Here is a 23,992-nt window from a genome sequence, read left to right as displayed (position 1 = left end):
GTATCTGGGAGAAGGGTGAGCAGTTAAGTCTTGTCCCCGAATCAGAGCATTGATGAGCAAAGGAGAGCTGTTCTTCCCCTGGCCCTCTGGCTCGGAGTTAAACCTTGGCTCTTCGGTTCCCCAGGTAGGCAGCCTTGGGCAAATTGCTCAGTCCCTCTAAATCTCAGTTTCTCAACTGTGAAACGGGAATGATGACACTTACCTTTCAGGGCTCAAGTCAAGATTAAAAGAGATGATGTCTAGAAAGTACTCGGTGGAATGTCTAGGACACAGTAATGCCAAACAACAGGAGCTATTGGGTTTTGTTTTCAGTGTTCGTTCATTTACTTGTTTACTTTCTGGCTGTGTTGGGTCCTAGTTGTGGCGCTCAGGATCCTCAGTCATGGCATGCCGGATCTTTAGTTGGGCCGTGTGGAATCTAGTTCCCTGACCAGGGATTGGACCCAGGCCCCCTGCATCAGGAGTGCGGAGTCGTAGCCACTGGACCACCAGGGAAATCGCTTGGTTTTGTTTTTTAAATCCTGGGGGCAAAGGCAGGAGATGAGAGGAGGAAGAAGCTTCTTGCTGAGTTTAAAGCTTAAACCCCTGGGAGAGTTCTGCCTTGAAAATTCTGTCAGGTTGTTTGAGTCAAACCTGTTCTTGAATATTCTTCTGCAGTCTGCATTTTATGCCTCCTCCGTTCCCAGGAAGATCCCCTGGAGAAGGAAATGGCAACACACTCCAGTATTCTTGCCTGGGAAATCCCATGGACGGAAGAGCCTGACGGGCTACAGTCCATGGTGTTGCAAAAGAATTGGACATGACTTAGCAACTAAACAACAAGAACAACAACACATGGAGCAGGGCACGGCAACCCACTCCAGTATCCTGGCCTGGAGAAGCCCATGGACAGAGCAGCCTGGCGGGCTATACAGTCCATAGGTTTGCACAGAGCTGGACACGACCGAAGGGACTTAGCACGCACACCATTCCCAACAAGCTGGTGGCCTCCCCAGCTCAGAGGCTCCAACTCAGCCATTGGTTAATCCTAAACGCTCCTGCCTTTGGGTCCTTTGGCTCTAAAGAGCTCTCCAAGATCTCGAAGACCAGCCTCGCAGGCAGCCCCTTTGTGCTTCAGGAATAGCAATAGTGAGTCAGTCACTGAGCTCTGTGCTCAGGCTCTGAAGTAGCTTGCTTAACCTCATGACAACCTCATAAGATAAATCCCAGCCCTACTGCACAGATAAGGACATGAAGGCTTAGAGAGATGAAATTATCTAGGAAGTGAGGAGAGAAGGGTCCAGAGCGTGGGGGACAGGAGGAGCACGTTTGGCTTCCCAGAGCCTTGGCTTCCTAGGCTGGGAGGGGAAAGGAAGTGAAGCAAAGTCGCTCAGTCATGTCTGACTCTTTGCAACCCCATGGACTATACAGTGCATGGAATTCTCCAGGCCAGAATACTGGAGTGGGTAGCCTTTGGGGCCTAAGGGCTGGATGGGCTTAATGATGATAATAATACTTAGAGTGAACATGTACTGGGCACTCACTCTGGACCAGACAGTTCTTCCAAGGGTTTTACCTGTGCCGTCTCATCTAGTCCTCACTGTGGTTATCCCCATTTCACAGACACTCAGATCATGCTTAACTGGTGGAACTGGAATCCAAGCTCTGGCAGTCTGGCTCCAAAGTTTACCCAACTAACATTTTCCGCACCTTGATCTTATCAACCGTAATGGGTGAAGGCTTAAAAGCTTGTTCTCCACTCCAAACAAACTGTAGGGACTAAATAGCTCCAGGTGAACTGGATCAAGGAGACAATTCAAGTGAACTGGGATTTTTTTGCACATAAGAAATTGAGTCTGAAAGGTTCTAATTACTGTCAACAGGAAAGGCTGCAGCTCCGGCATCGCGGCGTGTGCTGGGCTGGGGGCCTCGGGGAGGCAGGGACGAGTACACCTCTGCGGGCGGCTACACCGCGCATCCCGCCCACTGCCGGCGCTCCACCCCGGCAGGTGCAGGAAGGCAAGCGGCGCACCGCCAGACGCCTGCTCTAAAGGAACCCCCCAGGTCCTGAAAGTTCAAAGGCAAAGACATGAGACGAGTTTGGTATAAGATCAAAATCAGAACATGCCCTGCAAACTGGTGCTGCTTTTTTTGTGGGTGGCCAGAGCTGTTCGTCTTTCTTATTCTAAACCTCCTAAGAGCCCCACTGACTGTGTGCCTGGCTCGGGGACCAGAGGTCTCAACCCTGCTCCATCGTATCATCTCAGGAGGAGCTCTGTACTGCATGGTGGCTCCCGGCATGGACTCTGGAGTTAGACTGCCTGGGTCCAGATCCGAGCCTTGCCACTGATTTCAAATTACTGACCTTTAAGCATTCTATGCCTCAGTTTCAACATTTATAAAGTGGGGATAAGGATAACCAACATCATACAGTTGTTTAAACTACTGAGAACAAGGGTCCCATCATAAGTGCTCTGTTAGTATTTGATATTATTATTTCAGAAATAAAGAAACAAGGTTTCTTTAAGGTTAATGACTTTTCAAAGAGACAGAGCTAATAAGAGGAGGGAAGATTGAGATTCAGATGTTTGCTGGTTTAGCATTCAAGGTCCAGCGAGTGGTACTCTACCAGGTAGGATCTGACTGGTTTTGTGGGGCACTTGACTTCTGATGATAGGATTGTTTATGCCAGGTGACTTGCAGACTTTATATCTAAGGTAAAACACAGATAGAGGAAAACAACAGAATGGGAAAGACTAGAGATCTCTTCAAGAAAATTGGAGGTATTAAGGGAATATTTCATACAAGGTCTGGCACAACAAAGGACAGGAACAGCAAGGATCTAACAGAAGCAGAAGTGATTAAGAAGAGGTGGCAAGAATACACAGAGAAACCATACAAGAAAGGTCTTCATGACCCAGATAACCACCATAGCATGGTCACTCACCTAGAGCCAGACATCCTGGAGTGTGATGTCAAGTGGGCCTTAGGAAGCATTACTATGAACAAAGCTAATGGAGGTAACTGAATTCCAGCTGAGCTATTTCAAATCCTAAAAGATGATGCTGTTAAAGTGCTGCACTCAATATGTCAGCAAATTTGGATAACTCAGTGGACACAAGACTGGAAAAGGTCAGTTTCCATTCCAATCTCAAAGAAGGGCAAAGAAAGTTCAAACTACTGCACAATTGTGCTCATTTTACATGCTGATACAGTTATGCTCAAAAACCTTCAAGCTAGGCTTTAGCAGTATATGAATCAAGAACTTCCAGATGTAAAAGCTGGGTTTACAAGAGGCAGAGGAACCAGAGATCAAATTGCCATCATTTGTCGGATCATGGAGAAAGCAAGGGAGTTCCAGAAAAACATCTACTTCTGCTTCATTGACTACTCTAAAGCCTTTGTGTTCAGTTTAGTTCAGTCGCTCAGTTGTGTCTGACTCTTTGCGACCCCATGAACTGCAGCACGCCAGGCTTCCCTGTCCATCACCAAGGCCCAGAGCTTGCTCAAACTCATGTCTATCAAGTTGGTGATACCATCCAACCATTTCATTTTTTTGGGTGTGTGGATTTGACTGTGTGGATCACAACAAACTGTAGAAAATTCTAAAAGAGATGGGAATACCAGACCACCTTACTTGTCTCCTGAGAAACCTGTATGCAGGTCAAGAAGCAACAGTTAAAACCGGACATGGAACAACAGGCTGGTTGCAAATTGGGAAAGGAATATGTCAAGGCTGTATATTGTCACCCTACTTATTTAACTTATATGCAGAGTGCATGATGAGGAATGCCAGCCTGGCTGAATCACAAGCTGGAATCAAGACTGCTGGGAGAAATATCAATAACCTTTGACACGCAGATGATACCACTCTAATGGCAGACAGTGAAGAGGAACTAAAGAGCCTCTTGATGAGGAGAGTGAAAAAGCTAGCTAGAAACTCAACACTCAAAAAACGAAGATCATGGCATACGGTCCCATCATTTCATGGCAAATAGAAGGGGAAAAAGTGGAAGCAGTGACAAATTTTATTTTCTTGGGCTCCAAAATCACTGTGGATGGTGACTGCAGCCATGAAATTAAAAGACGATTGCTTCTTGGAAGGAAAGTTATGAAAACCTATACAGTGTATTAAAAAGCAGAGACATTACTATGCTGACAAAGGTCTGTATAGTCAAATCTATAGTTTTTCCAGTAGTCATGCATGGCACCCCACTCCAGTACTCTTGCCTGGAAAATCCCATGGACGGAGGAGCCTAGTAGGCTGCAGTCCATGGGGTCGCTAAGAGTCGGACATGACTCAGCAACTTCACTTTCCCTTTTCACTTTCATGCATTGGAGAAGGAAATGGCAACCCACTCCAGTGTTCTTGCCTGGAGAATCCCAGGGACGGTGGAGCCTGGTGGGCTGCCGTCTATGGGGTTGCACAGAGTCGGACATGACTGAAGTGACTTAGCAGGATGCGTGGATGTGAGAGTTGGTCCATAAAGAAGGCTGAGCATTGAAGAATTGATGCTTTTGAATTGTGATATGGGAGACTCTTGAGAGTCCCTTGGACTGTAAGGAGATCAACCCAGTCAATCCTAAAGGAAATCAACCCTGAATATTCACTGGAATGACTGATGCTGAAGCTGAAGCTCTAATAGTTTGGCCACCTGATGCGAAGAGCTGACTCATTGGAAGAGACTGTGATGCTGGCAAAGACTGAGGGCAGGAGGAAGAGAGGGCAGCAGAGGACAAGATGGTTAGATAGCATCACTGACTCAATGGACATGAAATTGAGCAAACTTTTGGAGTTGGTGGAAGACAGAGGAGCCTGGCATGCTGCAGGCCATGGGGTCACAGAGTCAGACACAACTTAGCCACTGAACAACAACAAAAACACAGATAGCTTGCAGGTGGCCAGGGCAGCTGTGTTAGTGCAGAGCCCAGACTTCGTAATCAGATGACCTGGCTTCAAAACCTGGTCCCACTAGTTACCACCAGCACGACTTGGACAAGTTAGACAGCTTTTCTTTTGTTTCCTTTTCCTGGTTTCGGCTGTAGCTTGTGGGATCTTGGTCCCCCTACCAGGATAGAACCTACCTGTGCCCTCAGCAGTAAAGGCTTGGAGTCCCCGCCACTGGCCTACTGGGGAATTCCCTAGACAACTTTTCTGAACCTTGATTTCCTCTTAGTAATGTGACTAATGACAGTACCTGCCTAAAGGGATTGTTATAAAAAGAAAAGGAGGTACTTTGTATATGAGGTGTTTTTCTAAAAAATTATCAAAATGCTCAGTAAATGGGAGAACTGTTTAATAATTATTAACTGAAGTCCTGAAATTAAGGCATCTTTGGAAGTCCTCAGCACAATGTCTGGATTATAGTACTAAATACCCGTTGAAAGAGCAAATGAATAAAACACACACTGCACAGTGACCCGAATGAAAATTCACAGGGACGAGTTTCCGGTCAGCGTTTGAACAGAGACGGGGGATCTCCAGACACAGGAGGCATGACTGTAAACTCAGGGTGGTGCGAGGAGGTGCCGGGTGCTGGGGATGGAACACGTCCTGGCTGGGTAGGTAACCCGGCTCTCGGGGAAATGAATGAATTACAGCAGGTGTAACTACACTCCATGGCCTTGCTGGCTCCTAGCACTTTCTTAGCAAGCGCTCAATCCAGTCAACCTGAATACTTATTTTCACTGGAACAGATCACCAGTTTTACCATGAAAATCAGAAGCAGCCTAGGGTTCACTTCTTAGGCATTCAGTTTACCACTGTTAAACTCTGGAGCTTCCCAGGTGGCGCTCGTGGTTAAGAACCTGCCTGCCAACGCAGGAAATCAAAGAGGCTCAGGCTTGACCCTGGGTCAGGAAGATCCCCTGGAGGACAGCGTGGCAACCCACTCCAGCATTCTTGCCTGGGGAATCCCAGGGACAGAGGATCCTGGAGGGCGTCCACAGGGTCTCAAAGAGTCGGACACGACTAAAGTGACTTAGCATGCATGCACTGTTACAACTCTGGCAAGAATACTGGAGTTTTCAACATACCCATCCCGACTCAAAATATTCTCTTGGCTGTCCCACTCTAATCCTAGAGAGTGATGGATGAGGTTATGATGGCTAAGAAAACTCATCTTGTCAGAAATTAGTCATGCCCAATATGTTCAAAGGCTAACTCATTCTCACTTCCTCCTTTCTTGGAAAAGAAGGATTGAAGACCTTCTCTTGTCTTTTCTCCATCTGGTCTTGCCTTCCTGCTGTGGAAACTCTAGGCTCTGAAGCTCTGTGGGGGCAGCTGAGTCATCTCTACATCTTCCTCACAGGCCACCATGTGGGTCCACACATTTGCTCTGAAGAACTGCGGCGGTGTGTGGTTGAAGATTCAGATGCCTCTTTGCTCTTCCTGGGAAATGGTGCCCTTTCGAGTGTCACAGTGGTGTCATGAGAGCAAGGATGAAGGAACAAGGGCCATATCTTTGTCCCTTACTCAGAGAAGCCTTCCCCCAAGCCCGACTGAATCGAGGGTTGTTTTTATTTTTATTTTTTTTTACCTCTGAAAGTCTGGAGGAGGAACTGGGGTTTAGTCTGAGTTCATTTGCACGAGAGCCTTCAGGCTGAGGGCTGGGACAGGAGCCGGAGATAATGAAATGCTCCCAAGCCACGGGGAATCCCAGAGGACTGAATAGCCTCTAGTTGGTTGGCTGCATGATCTCGGTAGGAACTACCACAGAGCCCAGAGAACACCACAGCCCATGAGTGGACTCTCCAATTTTCAGCTGCCATTGTTTTTATGTTCTTTCATGCAGGGGTTATGAAGTCTCCTTCCAAATGACACTTGCCCCCCAGCCAGGCTGCTCTGCCAAGAGATGCTCGGAAGGACATGGATAATTCAGGGCATGACCATACCACCCCTTCCTTTCCCCAGGGCACTGAGGCTTTGGTACCAGTCCGCAGCTGAGTAAATATCTCAGTGCTACTCTGCAAGGAGGGGAACGGAGAGAGGGGGGAGTAGGGAGGAGGCGAGACATCTGACAGCTCCACCCTTCATGTAGCACTGGGTACCATGAGACACAGGAAAACTGCAAACAGCCACAGGGGATGTTCTTGTCCAGCAAAACCTCAGAAGAAGGGCAGGCTGTGTTCTTAAATTTTATCTTCTTTGATAGCACGGTTGTTTTATGTTGTAAATGGAGGGAAATGATAGTTTACTGAAAGGGAAATGATTTTACAAAAGGAATGAGAAGCAGCAATGGCTTCCAGTGACACCTGTGGGGCATTATTAATACTATTCTTTGCCAACTCATTAGTCTCTGGACTATGCGAGGTGTGTTCAAACAGGGGCAGAGAGCCAGACTCTTTCCTTTTCATATTTGATTATGACAAAGCCCAACACCAAGTGACTATTACTTCTTGACCAGTATATACATTCTAGGCAAAGTATTAAATCAGGTACAGTAACAATTTCACCCCAAATTTTAGAATGAACAAAAGAAATTCCCCAGGGGGACATCCCAGGGGGTCCAGTGGTTAAGAATTCACCTGCCAATGCAGGGGACATGGCTTTGATCCATGATCCAGGAAGATCCCACAGGGGACAACTAAGCCCGTGAGCCACAAGTCCTGAGTCCGTGGGCCCTAGAGCCCGGGCTCTGCAACAAGAGAAGCCACCACGCTGAGAAGCCCGCGCACAGCAGCTAGAGTAGCTCCCGGCTCACCGCTACTAGAAAAACCCCGAGCACAGCAGTGAAGACACAGCACATCCACAGATAATTACGTAAATCCCCAGAAACTCTTTATATTATACAAAGATTTAAAGAGACGTGAGCACTTCTAATCAGGGTCTGAAAACTCTTCCCCAGGGATTGTGTTCGGCACATCCCAGCAGTCTGATCAGGTGAGGGGCTGCGCGACTGGACTGGAGGGCTGGGCTGGCACGGAAGAACCCTCCAGACTGGGCCAGACCCTCAGGGTGCCACCCTTTCTTCTGGACATCATGATGCAGCTGCTCAGAGGTGGAGGACCGGGGCAAGGCCTGGGGCTGGCGGGGGCACTGCCTTAGCTCTGATGCTGACGTGAAACCCAACGGGCCTCCCGTGCCCAGGCTGGGGAGCCAGGTGGCACTGTGGAAGGAGGCACCAGCCGGGAGAAAAGAAGAGTGTCTCTCCAGGAGCAACAGGGCTAGCTCCTCGGGCACGGGCATGGTCTCCAGACGGTTTACTGAGGACACGGAGGCAGCTCTCCCAAAGGCCCAGTAGCCCTTCAAGGAAGCTATCTCAAGCCTAGCGTTGCGCTACTGTTCACAAAAGGGAGTGTCTTTGGAGGCAGAGGTTTCAGAGCCGAGGTGTAATTTTCATCCAGGAAGAAGCGGGGACCGCCGCAAACTCCTGTGAGCCACTCCGGTTCTTAATACAACAGAAATGGTCAAACAGGCACCAGAGCTGGAGGATGAAGTAAAGGTGAGAGGAAAATCCTGCCCTCTCGATGGTGCGTATCTGGAAGACCTCACTCAATTTTTGAAAAACAGGCAGTATTTTAAATTTTCTGCTGTGTGTGTGTTGGTCGCTCAGTCATGTCCAACCCTTTACAACCCCACGGCCTGCCAGGATCCTCTTGTCCATGGAATTCTCCAGGCAAGAATACTGGACTGAGTTGCCATTCCCTGCTCCAGGGGCACTTCCCCACCCAGCCTGAATCTCCTGCACTGCAGGCAGATTCTTTACCATCTGAGCCACCTAGGGTTTTAATGGCTGAAATGAGGATTTTCATGCCTTTTTTTAAAAAAGTCTGTTTTCCCACAAAGATACCTCCTGATATACAGAAAAGAACTTGGTCTGAGTTCTGCAAAGAACTAATTCTGTGATTCTGGCCACAGGTTTTCTGGACCTCCATTTCCTCACCTATAAAATAAGAACGTTGTGGTATGTGAGGGCTGAACAAAATTTTTAAATAGATAACACTTTTTAAAGGGGCTTCCCTGGTGACTCAGTGGTAAAGAATCCACCTGCCAATGCAGGAGACGTGGGTTGGATCCTTGGGTCGGGAAGATCCCCTGGAGAAGCAAATGACAACCTGCTCCAGTCTTCTAGCCTGGAAAACCCCATGGACAGAGGAGCCTGGCGGGCTGCAGTCCATGGGGTCGCAAAAGAGTCACACGTGACTTTGTGACTAAACAATACAACAATGCACTTAAAGAAAAAAAAAGGAAACCTTGGGAGCTCCCCAGCCATCTGGTAGCTCGGGCTCCGCCCTCTCACTGCCAAGGGTGTGAGTTCAGTCCGCGGTCCGGGAACTGAGATCACACCAGCCACAAGGAGCAGCCCCTGCTCTTCGCCCCCAAAAGGAAATCCTATAAGGAAACTTAATGTATAACAGATAAAAACAAGCCTTTTCTTACCTAACTTTGTCCTCAACAGCCTTCACTAGAGGTGTGGGGGTGAGGAGGCTGGAGGAGAAGGCCTGGAACTCCTTTAAAACGGTGGGCTCTACCCACGCACCCCAGCTCCTGAGCCCGTGCGCGGCGACTAGAGGAAAGCCTTCACTAGCAAGGAGAGGAGCCCACGTACCTCAGCGAGCGCCCTGCGTGCCGCAACTAGGACCTGACTCAACCAAAGAAACAAATACCCACGCAAGCAAAACAACATGCCGGGCTCTGTGCAGGATCGCTGGCCCTGACCGCTCAGTGGGTCTCATATAGCGTATGGCTAAGGGTGCGGGCTCCTGAATCAGCCGACCAGGATCTAAATCCTGGTGCTGAAGCTAAGTAGTCATGTAGCAATGAGCATGCCCATTAGAAATGGCAGTAAATCATCATCATATGAATATGAATAAAGATGATGCTAATACTAATCGTGAAGAGCTCTTGAGAGGATTCGAACAGGCGATTAAAAAAAAGAGAGGGGTAGTAAACTTCACGTTCTAGTGCACGGCACGCGGAAACGTTCAGTAGAGTGTCTACTCCTGTGTCTGAGGCACGCAGGTGGGATGGCACCTGCAGAACAAAAGGCTCCGTTCATGGAAGCTCTCCAGCTCCAGCCAGTGGGTGGCTAGAACGATCTTACGCCTTATCTCATAATTATTTTATCTGGCTGCCTTTGTTCTTATTGACGAGTGAATAACAGACTTCCTGCCCCAAGGCAGGTGCACACCACCTTCCTGGATAGTCAGTGCGCTGCCAATCCTCTCTTCTTACAATTAAAAGTAATGATGAGTCATATTTATAGAGAGACTGTATAATTATGCAAACCATTTTCATATGCATTACCACTTTTGATCTCCATAAGAAACCTGTGGGGCAGAGAGAGGAAAGTGGTAATAAAAGTATTCCCAGTTTTATAGATGAGGAAAGTCAGCCTCATTTAGGGATAAAATCACCAAGTAAGTGGTAGAGACAGGATGAGATCAAGCCTTCCCACTCCAGGGCATGGCCTCTTTCTACTATGGAGGCCAGTTCCCCGTGATGTCCTTTTCTTTCGGTCCATACGGTCCCTGGGACCCCGGGCTCTCGGCCTGCTTTTATTTCTCCTAGAGAATTTGGTAGTGAGAATGCAGTAAATGTTAGCTGCAAATGCTATTACTGTCATTTCTGTTACGTTGAAGTCTACTGCCAAGCATTCTACCTCTTTCTAGCATCCTTCTCCTAAGCTGACCCCAGGGCCAGATGTAGTCTGTCTGGCTCCCAGCTTCCTGGTTGCCGCCCCCCCCACCCCCTCAAACTGAGAGGGCCCTTCTATTTTAGGTGACCTGCTGCTAATCTCTAAAAGAAAATAGAGAAGGGAAACAAGCACAATAAACACGCTGAGTCATTAGAAGCCTGTGTCTGCAATGGTAACAGGCCCAGACATAGGTTAGCAAGAGAAAAGTATATTTGAATGTACATAAAAAATACTTCCAACTACCTTTTTTCCTTTTCCAATTTAAAATGAGGCTGACAACCTGAAACAATGTAAGTCAACTATACTTCAATAAAACATATATAGTTAAAAAAATAAAAAATAAAATAAGGCTAAAAAAAATTGGCATGGAGTTTTATAAGCTATCAGCAAAACTGTCTGATGACTTGTCTGAGAAAGCAAGCCACAGAAAACAAAAACCAATAAAAGTTATTATTTTTCTGGGCTTTCTACTGTCCAAAGTAGCCATAGAATAAATAAGAAGTGGGACAGATTATGCATTTGTTTTGCTTAAAATGCATTTTCCTTCTTTTCTAAATAAATATACTAAGAAGCAGTGGCTAACAGAGTTACTCACTGAGGGTGAGCTGAACCAAGACAGACTAAAAATAAAAAGCAATCTAAGTTCCCTAGTTCTCAATGATGGCGCGAGTAGGGGAAGGCTGTTGCCAGCCTGTAGGCGTATTTATAAAGACCACAGCCTGTTCTCTTGTCAGAATCCACTAACTTCCACCAAGGATGATGCATTTCTGGCTACCCATGAACTGAAAAGACAGATTTCACAAACAAAACCAGCAGGAAGCAGAGAGAGGGTTGGATGTAGATAAACACATGCATTTCTCGAGATGAATCCACCTCTGTCTTTCCAGCTGTTTTCTGTCTTCTGTGGGCATATATAATGCACTGTCTCTATAATTATATGTATATGTGTGGGTCAGAGAAAGAGGTGTCCAGAGACAGAGAGGGTCTGACGTTTTTTGGGATTGGATGGGAAAGGAAATTGATGTTAGCACTCTCTGTCCCTTAAAGCCATCCTCTTTGTTCGTCAGAGTATGGTTTTCCTGGTAGGAGAGGCTTTGCCTGTAACACGAGCGAATCACTCATCTCACTTTAATAAAGAACCAAATGCTAGCGGCTCTCCATCCTGGGAAACGACACAATGGTTGGGCTGTCTCAACTCGGATCCTCATCTTTCAGTGCAGCTGGCAGGCATACAAAAGGAAAGGAAACAGGTAAAAAAAAAATACCCCAGTGGCATCAAAGGATGAACCCACCCAGTTTCTTTCAGTCAAAAATACACTAGAAGACAAAGTCTGGTCTTACAGAGTTTGGATAAGGTACTCAGCGTGCCCATTGATGTGTGGCCTTCAATTGGGCACCAACTCTTTTTTTTTTAAAATATTTATTTGGCTGCTTCAAGTCTTAGTTTCAGAGCACAGACTCTCTAGCTGCGGTGCTTGGGCTTAGCTCCTCTGAGGCATGTAGGATCTTAGTGCGCTGACCAGGGATCGCACGCATGTCCCTGCATCTCAAGGCAGATTCTTCACCACCAAGGAAGTCCCAACTGGGCACCAACTCCTTGTGTCTCAGTTTCTTCTTCTGTCATGCCTCACATATAAATGATCAGGGTCAATTAGACTAAGTGTAAATATGTTTTAAAGTATGTAAGCATCAAACTTTTTGAATTTTGTGACATTCATGTATAACCCATTTTAGAAAAATCAAACAAAAATATAAGCAGTGGGCAGATATCAACGGCTCTTAAAGAAGTAAGACCATAGAAACGGAAAAAAAAGTAAGACCATTCAGAACTATATAAAAAACTGCAAATTATTTGGCTCAATAATCCTCAGAGTTCTATTTGGATCTAGCATTCTAGGATTCGTTAACTGTAATTCTCTGTGGTTAAGGCAGTAACCTAAAAAACAGGGAGGGCAAAATTTGAATCTAGGTGTCAAGGCTGTATATTGTCACCCTGCTTATTTAACTTCTATGCAGAGTACATCATGAGAAACGCTGGGCTGGAAGAAGTACAAGCTGGAATCAAGATTGCCGGGAGAAATATCAATAACCTCAGATATGCAGATGACACCACCCTTATGGCAGAAAGTGAAGAGGAACTAAAAAGCCTCTTGATGAAAGTGAAAGAGGGGAGTGAAAAAGTTGGCTTGAAGCTCAACATTCAGAAAACGAAGATCATGGCATCTGACCCCATCACTTCATGGGAAACAGATGGGGAAACAGTGGAAACAGTGGCAGACTTTATTTTTGGGGGCTCCAAAATCACTGCAGATGGTGACTGCAGCCATGAAATTAAAAGAGGCTTACTCCTTGGCAGGAAAGTTATGACCAACCTAGACAGCATATTAAAAAGCAGAAATATTACTTTGCCAACAAAGGTCTGTCTAGTCAAGGCTATGGTTTTTCCAGTGGTCATGTATGGATGTGAGAGTTGGACTGTGATGAGCGTCAAAGAATTGATGCCTTTGAACTGTGGTGTTAGAGAAGACTTTTGAGAGTCCCTTGGACTGCAAGGAGATCCAACCAGTCAATCCTAAAGGAGACCAGTCCTGGGTGTTCTTTGGAAGGAATGATGCTAAAGCTGAAACTCCAGTACTTTGGCCACCTCATGCGAAGAGTTGAGTCACTAGAAAAGACTCTGATGCTGGGAGGGATTGGGGGCAGGAGGAGAAGGGGACGACAGAGGATGAGATGGCTGGATGGCATCACCGACTCGATGGACGTGAGTCTGAGTGAACTCCGGGAGTTGGTGATGGACAGGGAGGCCTGGCGTGCTGCGGTTCATGGGGTCGCAAAGAGTCGGACACGACTGAGCGACTGAACTGAACTGAGCACAGAACTTGCTAGAAGATGGGGATGCTATAAACCCATGTGCTTGCCTTCTAGTGCAGCACACGTAGTCACTAACAGCATGAGATTTGGAATAAAAGACAGGCCTGAGTTCAAAATGCCTCTTATTTCCTTGCTATGTAGCATGGGCAAAATTCTTTGAGCCCTAGGTTTCACATCTGTAACATCGGGTAAGACTTTATCCTTCTCCGACTCCATCCAGTGGGGGCCCAAACTGCATCTCTTACTCACCCCTTGCTCAGACCATTCCAGCCACACGGCTTTGCTGTTTCTTGAATATGTCACGCGTGTTCTTGTCTTCTACTTGTCCCTGTATTGCGCTGACTTCCTTCAGGTCTCTCCTCAAATGCCATCCTAGCAGTAAAGCCTTTGGGGCCGCAAGGATTTAAAACAGCCACTCCCCTACCCCTATCCCCGTCTCATTCTCCTGCTTTATTTTTCTCCATAGTACTTATCACTGTATGATGTATTATATATTTTTTAACGGTATTACCTACTAGGATACAGTACTATTCATCTCCCTACTAGAATGTAAGCTCCAGGAAGGCAAAGATTTTGATTCTTTTATTCACTGTTGGTTCTCAATAAGTAACTGTTAGATGAACAAGACTTCCGTGATGATTAAGTGAGATGATGCTTGGGAAGCTCTTGGCATTCACTGAGACAGAATATGGCTGTAACACAGGTTTTGTTTGGTTTGAACTGTATTTTTTAATTTTTTGAGTTAAATCATTAAGAAATGAAGACAATTCCCATAATACAATCTAGGTTTCAGATATCCCTTTAAAAGCTTTTATAAAAATAATTTTATTTCTGGCTGTGCTGGGTCTTTGTTGCAGCGCTGGCTTTTCTCTAACTGCAGAGAGCGGGGCCTTCTCTCTAGACGCACTGTGGGAGTCTCAGTGCGGTGGCTTCTCTTGGAGCGGAACGTGGGCTCTTGGGGGCACAGGCTCCAGTAGCTTCAGCTCCTGGGCTCCAGAGCACAGGCTCAGTCGTTACAGTGCATGGGCTTAGTTGCTCCTCAACTAATCCTGGATCAATCTTCCAGGATCACGGATCCAACCTGTGTCTCCTGCATTGGCAGGCAGATTCTTTACCACTGAGCCACCAGGGAAGCCCTAAAAAAATTATTCTTAGAAAGGCCATTCCTTCACGGCCACGATCAGCTAAGCCAGGCAGAGGACGTCCTTGTCAGGTACCCACAATGCATTGCACTAACACCTGTGCTCCATATATTACCTGTCTGGCTGCTGCAGGCATGTCAGTTTTCAACCCCAGATGTAGAATTTCTCTCTGGAAGCATTTACGATAAAGATTTGAGCCATCTGACTAAACAAGTTGAAGATGAAAAGAAATAAACTAGATAACCTCATAATTATTCAGGGAGAGAGCAAAAAAAAATTCTATACAGTATGATCTCATCTTTGCTTTAAAAGAAAAAAAAAGACTATAAACTTGCACAGAAAAAAGAATGGGCTACATCAAAGTGTTAATAATGGTGGTTAACTCTGGGTTTGGGGATTATGGGTGATTTGCATTTTCTCACAATCAGAATAAAATGTATTTCACAAAAGGCACCCAGGCTAATGGTATGAAAATTATATCTCAGTAAAGCTGTCCAAGCAAGCAAGCAGAGCAGCCATCCATCCAGAGAAAATGTCGATTCTGCATCTTCCTTCAGAAAGCCACTTCCATGTCCCTCATTCCCAGTGGCTCTGTCTGCCCTCTCTGTCACTTGGTTTTGTCCATAATGAAAAGGGTTTGCAAAGCTGATAATCATCTTTTAAAATCCTTAACATGCTTCTGGATCTTGTTATAATGCTGTTTGGCTCTGCCTTATACATGCTCACAGTTTGGGCCCATGGGGCACGGTAAGCAGGGGGCTGGGGGCGGGGAGAGACACCTATCAAAGTCAGGGCTAAAACTGATCAGTTACAATACTAATCAGACTTCATGCCTTTTAGTCACAGTTATTGATGGTTTTCCTTCCTTTCTACAGCCTACGATGATTCTCTGTTTCCTCCTGGGAACAGCGTGGCTGAGCAGAGGGAAAGGGAGGCTCAGGAGACTTGGAACCCTGCCTTGGCTCTGCTGGGCTACCTCACTGGAGCAAGCTCCTTACTCTTTAGGCCTCAGTTTCTTCATCTGTAAAATGGAGGTAATGATCAGTTACCTACTTGAGAGCAAGAGGCCAGATCTATGGCCTTGTGATCTCCAAGGCTCTTTTAAGTTACACAGCCACAAAATGGACTAAATTCCAATCCTGAGAACAAATATGGACTTTCTAGGTGTCTGTACCCTACACAATAATACCTAATGCAGTTTAAGTATTTTTTTTTTTTTGATGTGGACCATTTTTAAAGCCTTTATTGAATTTGTCACAATATTTTTTATGTTTTTATGCTCCTTTTTTTGTGTTTTGGTGTTTTGGCCATGAGGCATGTGGGAATCTCAACTCCCTGACCAGGGAGGGATCAGAACCCGCACACCCTACATTGGTTGGTGGAATCTTAACCCTTGGGCCACCAAGCAAGTCCCACCAAATGTATTCACAACTTAACTAACAGGAAGTCTCAAATACCTAGATGCCAGTAAGCCTCTAAGTAGGCAAAAGAGATGTCACAAAGTTCACGCACTAAAGCTTATGTGGTGAACGTACAGGCTTTCGAGAAATGCCCTAATTATGTTCATAGTCTTTAACAAGCTTGGCCGTCTAGTTCCTAAGCCCAGTACAGACTAGATGAAGTAACCCGGGAGAGGAAAGGAGGTATAAAAGGTAGGTGCTAGGACAGCAGGGAGAAGTTAGGCATTAACAGCACGACAGAAACCTGATCGAGAGGAGAAATATTTAAAAGACAATCGATGTTTTTAGTACACTTCCATGAGCTTTGATGGCAGCAGTGTTTTCCAGCATAATGTAATTCATAAGTATATACTTAGATGCAAGATAAATTCTATTTATGAATGCAGGGGGAAAAAAAGGATGCAGAGAGTAGTATTATATATTTATTTAAATGTATTTTGAAAAGATTTCCATGTAAGTTATATTAAAAACAACAAAAAATTTTGGTACTCTAACCATAAAACAGAAGGCTGTAAAACGGTAAAACTCTCCATCTGAGTTTTTCTATGTTTACTGTTTCTAAGCCACTTATTTATCACTTTTTATCCACTGCCTCCTGATGTTGGTTATCTGTTTTTAAACTACCTTTCTGAATGTTATACACACATTACCTCATTTAATCCCTCATTACTGTCGTATTAGGTAAATACTGCTGTTCTCATTTTAGTTGCAGACACGGGGAGGTTAAGTCATTTGCCATTCCGGCTTTGAACCGTGGGTCTGCCTGAATCTGAAGCCTGTGGTTTTTAGTATTCCATGATTTATTAATAATATATGTGTCTGGCTGCCCCATTACTACCAAAAGATTGCATCTTGAGAGTGAGGACTCCATCTCACTTGCTTTTATATGCCACAGTGACTGGCACATAGTAGGCACTCAGAACCTGTCCCGTGGACTTCATTTCTACATCTCCTTATAAAGATCCCAAGCCCTTAAATGCAATATAGTGTATCCCAACGTCTCTCCCAGTACGGTCCATGGAGCATCTGTATCCCAGACCTACAGAATCAGACTCCTCAGGGTTAGGAAGTGTGAATGTGCATTTAAATAAATAGCTCAGGTGACTTTTAATGTGTATCCAAGTTTGATGGGAGGACTTCCCTGGTGGTAAAGTGGGTAAGGATCTGCCTGCCGATGCAGAAGACATGGGTTTGACCCCTGGCCTGGGAAGATCCCACACGCTGCCGAGCAATAAGAGCCAGAGCTCTGCAACTGGGGGAGCCGCCATGGCGAGAAGCCCCCGCACCAAGAGAGGAGCAGCCCCCGCTCACGGCAACTAGAGAGAGCCTGCCTGCAGCAAGGAAGACCCAGTGCAACCAAAAATAAATGAATTAAGAAAAAACTCTTTTAAAATAATGTAAAAAAAAAAAGTCTGATGGGGCTTCCTTGGTGGCCCAATGGTTAGGACTCTGCTCCCACTGCAGGGGGCCGTGGGTTCCATCCCTGGTCAGGGACTAAGATTCTGCATGCTGCATGGCGCCGCCACAAAATTAAAAAACACAAAGTCTGAGAACTATTGACCTAGTGTTTGAAAGCACATTCTTTGGAGTTAGTCAATCCTGGCTTCAGATCTCAGCTCCATTACTTAATAGCTGAGTGATGTGGGCAAATTAGTTACTTACATTCTTTGAGCTTTAATTCCATCATCTTTAAAATGGAAACAACAGAAACCTCCACCTCACAGGATTCTTGAAGGGACAAAGTTCATCCATTTAGCAGGAATTGTGGAACGTCTAAAATGTGCCCGACACTGCTTTTTAGGTGCTTAGGATACATTAGGGCACAAACAGACAAGTTCTTTGCCCTTCTGAAGCTTACCTTATGTTGGGAGAAGACCTAAAATAATTGACTATATAGTAAGTTGAGTGGAAAATACAGAATAGAGCAAATTGGAGAAGGCGTGTGAGGTTGCAGTTGTAGCATCGTTTTATAGAAAGGAGTCTAGTTAGGTTTCATGAAGATGGTACCAAGCAAAGACCTGAAGAAAGTTAAAAAGTAACTTTGGCAGACATCTGAAGGAAAAGCCTTACCGGCAGAGGGGACGGCCACTGCAAAGGCCGCATGGGAGGAATGTGCCTGGTGGGTAAGAGGGGCAGCATAGAAGCCAATGTGGCTACAGCCAGAGCAAAGCAGAAAGGACTGAGGGATGAGGCTGGAGAGACAACTGGAGTCAGTTCATGTGTGGCTTTTTAGGCCTACACGTAAGGATTAAATAAGATAGTCATGTTAGGTGCATAGAACAGTATGTGGTACGTAGCCAACATTTAACGGACGGTATCTACATCTGTGTTGACATGAATACCTTCTGGTCCCTAAGGGGAGCTAGTCTGGAAGGTCAGGCCACAGGGATAACAGCACCTTTTATGTGCTTTGGTGCGGTTTCAGAGTCCTTTAACGTCTCCCAAAGTACAGAAACCAAACAGATCAAAGGCCTGGGTGATCCCCAGCAGCCAGTAGAGATGGTTAATTCTCTGCAGGTGCTCAGAAAACTGAACTAACAGAGACACACAAAGTCAACATAGCATCAATAAAAGACAGGGAGAGGGTGGGGTGTGGATGGGGTGGGCTTGGCTAGAGGCTGAAACCAACAGAAGAGTCATTAGGAATGCAACAGCAAAAGCAGTGGAGCGTGGAAGCGTCACCTACGGCAGATGAAACACATTCTAATATCAATGAGACCACAAAGTCCAGAGAATAATGACTACAAACTGCTGGGGAGTGAGCCAGGGAGCCCAGCAACATGAACGCACTTGTATGGGGGGAAAAACAAATTAAGAGATTCAGGCAAAACTATCCCGTTTCCTGGTGGAGGAGGCTCTTTAATCTTTAATATCTCTCTCCTGACACGAGGCATGGATCTTGCCCCAACAAGACAAAGGACGGTGTCTGTGAAGTTAGCACTTCTCGTTCCAGCAAAGGACTCCCGAGGAGATGACTGCCATGTGGATGCCAGGCTAAAAGGATGCATTGTCTCAGTGCTACTGTTTCACTGCTGGGCATGAGTGTGTGCTCAGTCGTTAAGTTGTGTCTGACTCTTTGTGACCCCATGGATTGTAGCCCGCCAGGCTTCTCTGTCCATGGGATTCTCCAGGCAAGAATACTAGAGTGAGTTGCCATTTCCCCCTCCAGGGGATCTTCCCGACCCAGGGATCAAACCTGCATCTCCTGCATTGGCAGGTGGATTCTTTACCACTGAGCCACCTGGAAAGCCCTTCACAGCTGGGCAGATCGGAGCTAAGACACACCCACCCACCCTCCAGGGCTCTCACAGTGGAAAGAGCTGCCTGCAGAGCCCCGGAGCTCTGGAGAGGAATGTGAGCTCGTTGGGACCTGGAGGCAAGCAAGGGTGTAATAAAAGGTGTAATAAAAAGCAGATAAAGATACCCAGGCTGGGCTTTACACTGCTGTACACCTTGATGCCAGTTTCTTCTGGCACCTGCCCTCGGGAAAGCTAAGTCGGGGGCACTATCCAGTGGAAATCTGGAAGTGGGCATCCTTTGAGGCCTCAGTTATGCCAGCTTGGCAGGGAAGGGTGTCATATTGGTCTCCATGACCCTGACCTAATCTACTCAAAGGCGAGCAGTTTAGTCTGAGTCAGAGGAAGTGAAGAGAGCAATTCACTTTCTGTGATGTTTGACTCAACACATTCAGTTTGGAATTAAAACCATTATGAAAACCAACACGAGAAACCCCTGGGCTTTTATTCCATTCCTCAAACTATGCGTCAGACTGCCTTCTCCATCTCCTGAGAGAAACCATATATTTGCTTTGGGAGTTCTTAATTGCTACATTCCTACCGATTTCTTCAGTTAATAAATATTTAAGTGCCCACTGTGTTCCAGGGGTGAGGCGAGGCTCTGCAGGAACAGGAATGGTAAGACAAAAGTTCCTATTTTTATGGAGCTTGCTCGCTAGCGTGGGTGCCTGGGTGAAGAGAGAGATAAATGAAATACTTGCAGAGTGAGAAGGGCGACGGCATAAGTAAAGCAGGGCAGTGTATGTGGAGTGACCGAACGTGAGACTCTAGACAGGGCGGTCAGGGAGCAGGTGTTGTCTGAGCCGGGGCCTGGTGGATGAGAAGGGGCCAGGCATGCAATCAGGGGGAGCGCGGACAGCACTCGCACAGCCAGGAGGTGGGAAGGGGCAGCAATGCTGCTTTGCTTCCCGGGTCCCTGCTCTGCACACAAGTACGACTTCTCTGTCTCTGGCCATGCTACCATCTGCTAAAGAAATTGCTCTAGGAGGCCTGGGAAAGGAACGATACTGAACGAAACGGAATCCCAAGGCTGACCGATTAGTACTGGAGACGCGTGTTGACCTTGGGGGAAGGATTGGGAGCATCAGTAGATACTCTGATCCCAGAGCAAAGATAAGGCAAGGGCTGTAGGAATGAATCCCCCCCAACACCCCCACCCTCCACTTTGTGGCCGCTCTTCCCTACTGTGGTTAACTGGCAAAGAGGCTCGTGTGAATGAGCGCAGGATGTCCAGAAACCAGTGCTATTTCACACATCATCATTTCAAGTCACCAGCCGGACAGGATTTAGCACTCTGTGTCTGGCAGCAACCAGGAGGGAAGCAGAGAGAATTCCATTGGACTACCCAGAGCATCTGACCCACAAATGAGGAGCGAGGAGAGCATTAAAACCCAAACCAAACAACAACCATTCCTGAATGGTAGAGTGAGCCAATTCGACATCGAACAGAGATACACACACATATCCGGGCGCCTCGGAGGCAAAAGGTCAATTTCTTGTGCTGGTCCCTGATCTTCAGAATCCAAGTTCTTGATCTGAGCTCGGTCCCTCATTTCCAAGCAGAGTCGGGCCAGGTGGGCTGCTCAAGGGCAACACTCCCTGGTCTGACTCCAGAGGAGCCATATGGCTGCAGTGGACGCTGGCAGGGCTGGTGGGAGAGGAAGAGGGTGCAGGCAGAAGACAGGCTGTGTCCTCTAAAGATACAAGTTCTGATTGCTTGGTTTTTCAGTTGAAGAAACGGATATTTGTAGCCAGATCTTTATCTTTGGCAAGCCCACCACAGGTCCCAGGGTTGGGATGAAGGGACAGAATACAGGGAAGGAGGAAATCCCCATCTAATGAGACGTAGGTGGGACTCAACTGTCCCACCTTGTGGATTTCTAGTTCTCTTCATCAAGTCCAAGCCCACCCTCCCATGCCTCATCCTTCTCTCCTCTAAGTCCTTCTCACACAGTTGTTAGGTAAGATTTAGTAGGCAGAATGTGTTTGCAAAATCTGTTTTGTTCATTGGAACATGTTTATCTAGAAGGAAAGGGGTAAAAAAAAAAAACAAACCACAATCCTGTCCCTTCTCGCTATTTACTTTTTGGTGACTGTCTTCTGGGATTTGGAACTGGATAAACAGATGGCTTTCATGGAAGGAATCAGGCGAAACGCCAGGGTGTGTGTATATATCTTGGTCTCAGTGTATATACGGCAAATGGTTCCCGTCCACACAGCTGTGCTGGTTTTGGAGGGATGTGAGGGGACAGTATCCTGTGGACGCGAGGACTCCCACTGTTCCAAGGTGTGGTGCTCCAAGGATCCCCTCCGAGGAGCACCTCCCCGGCAGAATCTTGGGCCATGGGGTGCCCGACGGTTTATAGAGTTCTAACCCCAGATACGTGACCCTGGTTTCATTTGCTGGCCTCTGGCTGTGGTGATTAAGGGTTGTGCCAGATTCAAAACTGTTGCTTATGATTTGTGCTGCGTTTGTCTGATGTATGTGGGCGCCCGCAGCATGCTGAGTGTTTGCACGGCCTGTAGAGCATCGAGCACCTCTGCAATACACTGGATGCCTCTGTGCTGAGGGCATTCCCATGAGGGTCGTGGTTGTGTTGTCCGTGTGTGCACAGAAGTCATGGAAGGCCTGAAATACAATTATTTTACAGGCCACGGAAAAGCATAACTGCCAGAGGGAATAGGAAACGGCGATCCCTTCCGTGTCCCCCAAGCTGACAGTGACTTCTTGGGGGACTGGAGAAGCGGTGTCCCTCCTAATTTTTTGACTTCTGATATAAAGGGCTCCCCTGGTGGCTCAGATGATGAAGAATCTGCCTGCAGTGCAGGAGACCCAGGTTCGATCCCTGGGTTGGGAAGATTCCATGGAGAAAGGAATGGCAACCCACTCCAGTATTCTTGCCTTAAGAATTCCATGAACAGAGGAGCCTGGCGGGCTACAGCCCATGAGGTCATGAAGAGTCGGACACAACTGAGAGACTAATACATACACACACCCGCACGTGCACACAGATGTCTACTGCAGGGGGTGGTGATGCAGGAAGTAACTCTTTCATAATAAGTATGTTTCAATTCCAAGGTTTGAAGAAGTCTCATTGTATTTCTAATAGTCAAATTTAAAAAAAAGATCTTCATTTGCTTCACAGAAAAGGGTTCAGATGGATGGTTTTTTTTTCACCCTTGGCAAAAATGCCTTTAAACAACCATGAAAAGAAAAGATGACAATACTGCCCAGGCAGAGAATTGGTGCCAAACAGAGTCAACTCAAAACCGCCAGAAATCCCAAACAACAACAGCAAAAACTTGAGATAAAGTGGCTGCGTTCATCAGGTTCAGGAGGCTCAAAGACAAGAACATGAAATGATTAGACTCTAAGAGAGCAAGGTGCTGGAGGGAATGGGACCTCGTGGAGACAGAACAAAAAATCCCGTTTCTCACAAAGGCTGTGCAGACCTTTAGACTGCAGTGAGCGGTGATCGTGAGGGGTGCTGCCCAGGAAATGAAAGGACTCCCCCGTTCCTCTTCAGCGAGCGGAGCCCAGGAGGAGTGTTCCGGGGCACTCTCACAAACACTCTTCAATAACGGCATCCAGAGCCTTTGATTCAAGGAACATGCTGAAGAATAAACAGCCTATTAATCGGAGTCTTCTGGTGTGCCTGAGTATACTAAACAGCAGTGAAGTAACCCCTTGGCTCTCGCCCACGGCCCGACGGTGCACCATCCGCTGCTGCGCTCCACCCCTCCGCTCCCCGTCTCCACCGCAGCATGCGATTTGTCCCTGGAAAAGCTTCAGGTTTGGGGGCCCTGGTGGTTTCAACTAAGGATGCCGAGGCCCAACCCCGGGTGCAAAGAACTGGAAACAGCGCACCCTTGTTTGGCCACGAGCAGCAAAACCATGTGACGGGACTTGAACGAGGCTGTGTGGTAGTGCGCCCGGGTGAGGAGCTGCAGCCATCAGTCTGCCTCTTTCTGAGCCAAGCTGACAGCCACAGGCCTGGGAAAGGAAGGCCCAGTTTCAATTGCTTCCCAGTCCTGGTTACCTTGGTGGCGGAAAGGGTGGGCTTGGGGTGCCGCTCTGTGGAAATATTCCTGGGCATTTTGCCTAAGTAAAAATGACCAAGCGAGGTCTCTGAGTTTTCAGGGAGGAAAGGAGAAGAAAGATAAGTGACCGTTTCATTCTCAGACCCTTTCTCTATGAGGTGTTCTTTAAAAACAACGAGGTGTAGCTTTTGTGATAACAACCATTTGATGAAGCATCAGGTCCTCCTTCCCGCCCCCAAGGAAATCATAGATAAAGAAGCCGATAGTCTGAACGTTAAGTAATAAACCAGGTTCGGTTGTTGAAATGGTGTGATTGAGGCTAAGATCATAAGCTCAAATCAGCCCTGGGAGCCAGGTGGCTTCTTTGTGTCCACAGTCACCGATCTCACACAGGTGTGTGCTTAATCGTAAAAGGAACTGACCTGGTGAGCTGGATAAATCAGCATCAGTGCTACTCAGCACACACACACACACACACACACAACCTCAAAGCACACACCCACTGACCTCAAATTTATACACACAGGAAAATATGAAACTTTTTCAGAAAGTATTTTAGAAAG

General features: G+C 46.7%; 1 protein-coding gene across 2 annotated transcripts in view; it reads right to left on the bottom strand.

Annotated features, from left to right (window-relative positions):
• Positions 1–23,992, bottom strand: part of CSTPP1 (centriolar satellite-associated tubulin polyglutamylase complex regulator 1) — a 210,733-nt gene that overhangs the window by 29,467 nt on the left and 157,274 nt on the right. The gene's annotated exons all lie outside the window — the stretch shown is intronic.

The sequence above is a fragment of the Bos javanicus genome, chromosome 15 (assembly GCF_032452875.1).
Source record: "Bos javanicus breed banteng chromosome 15, ARS-OSU_banteng_1.0, whole genome shotgun sequence".
Classification (NCBI taxonomy): Eukaryota; Metazoa; Chordata; class Mammalia; order Artiodactyla; family Bovidae; genus Bos; species Bos javanicus.
This window is presented reverse-complemented; position numbering and strand designations above follow the sequence as displayed.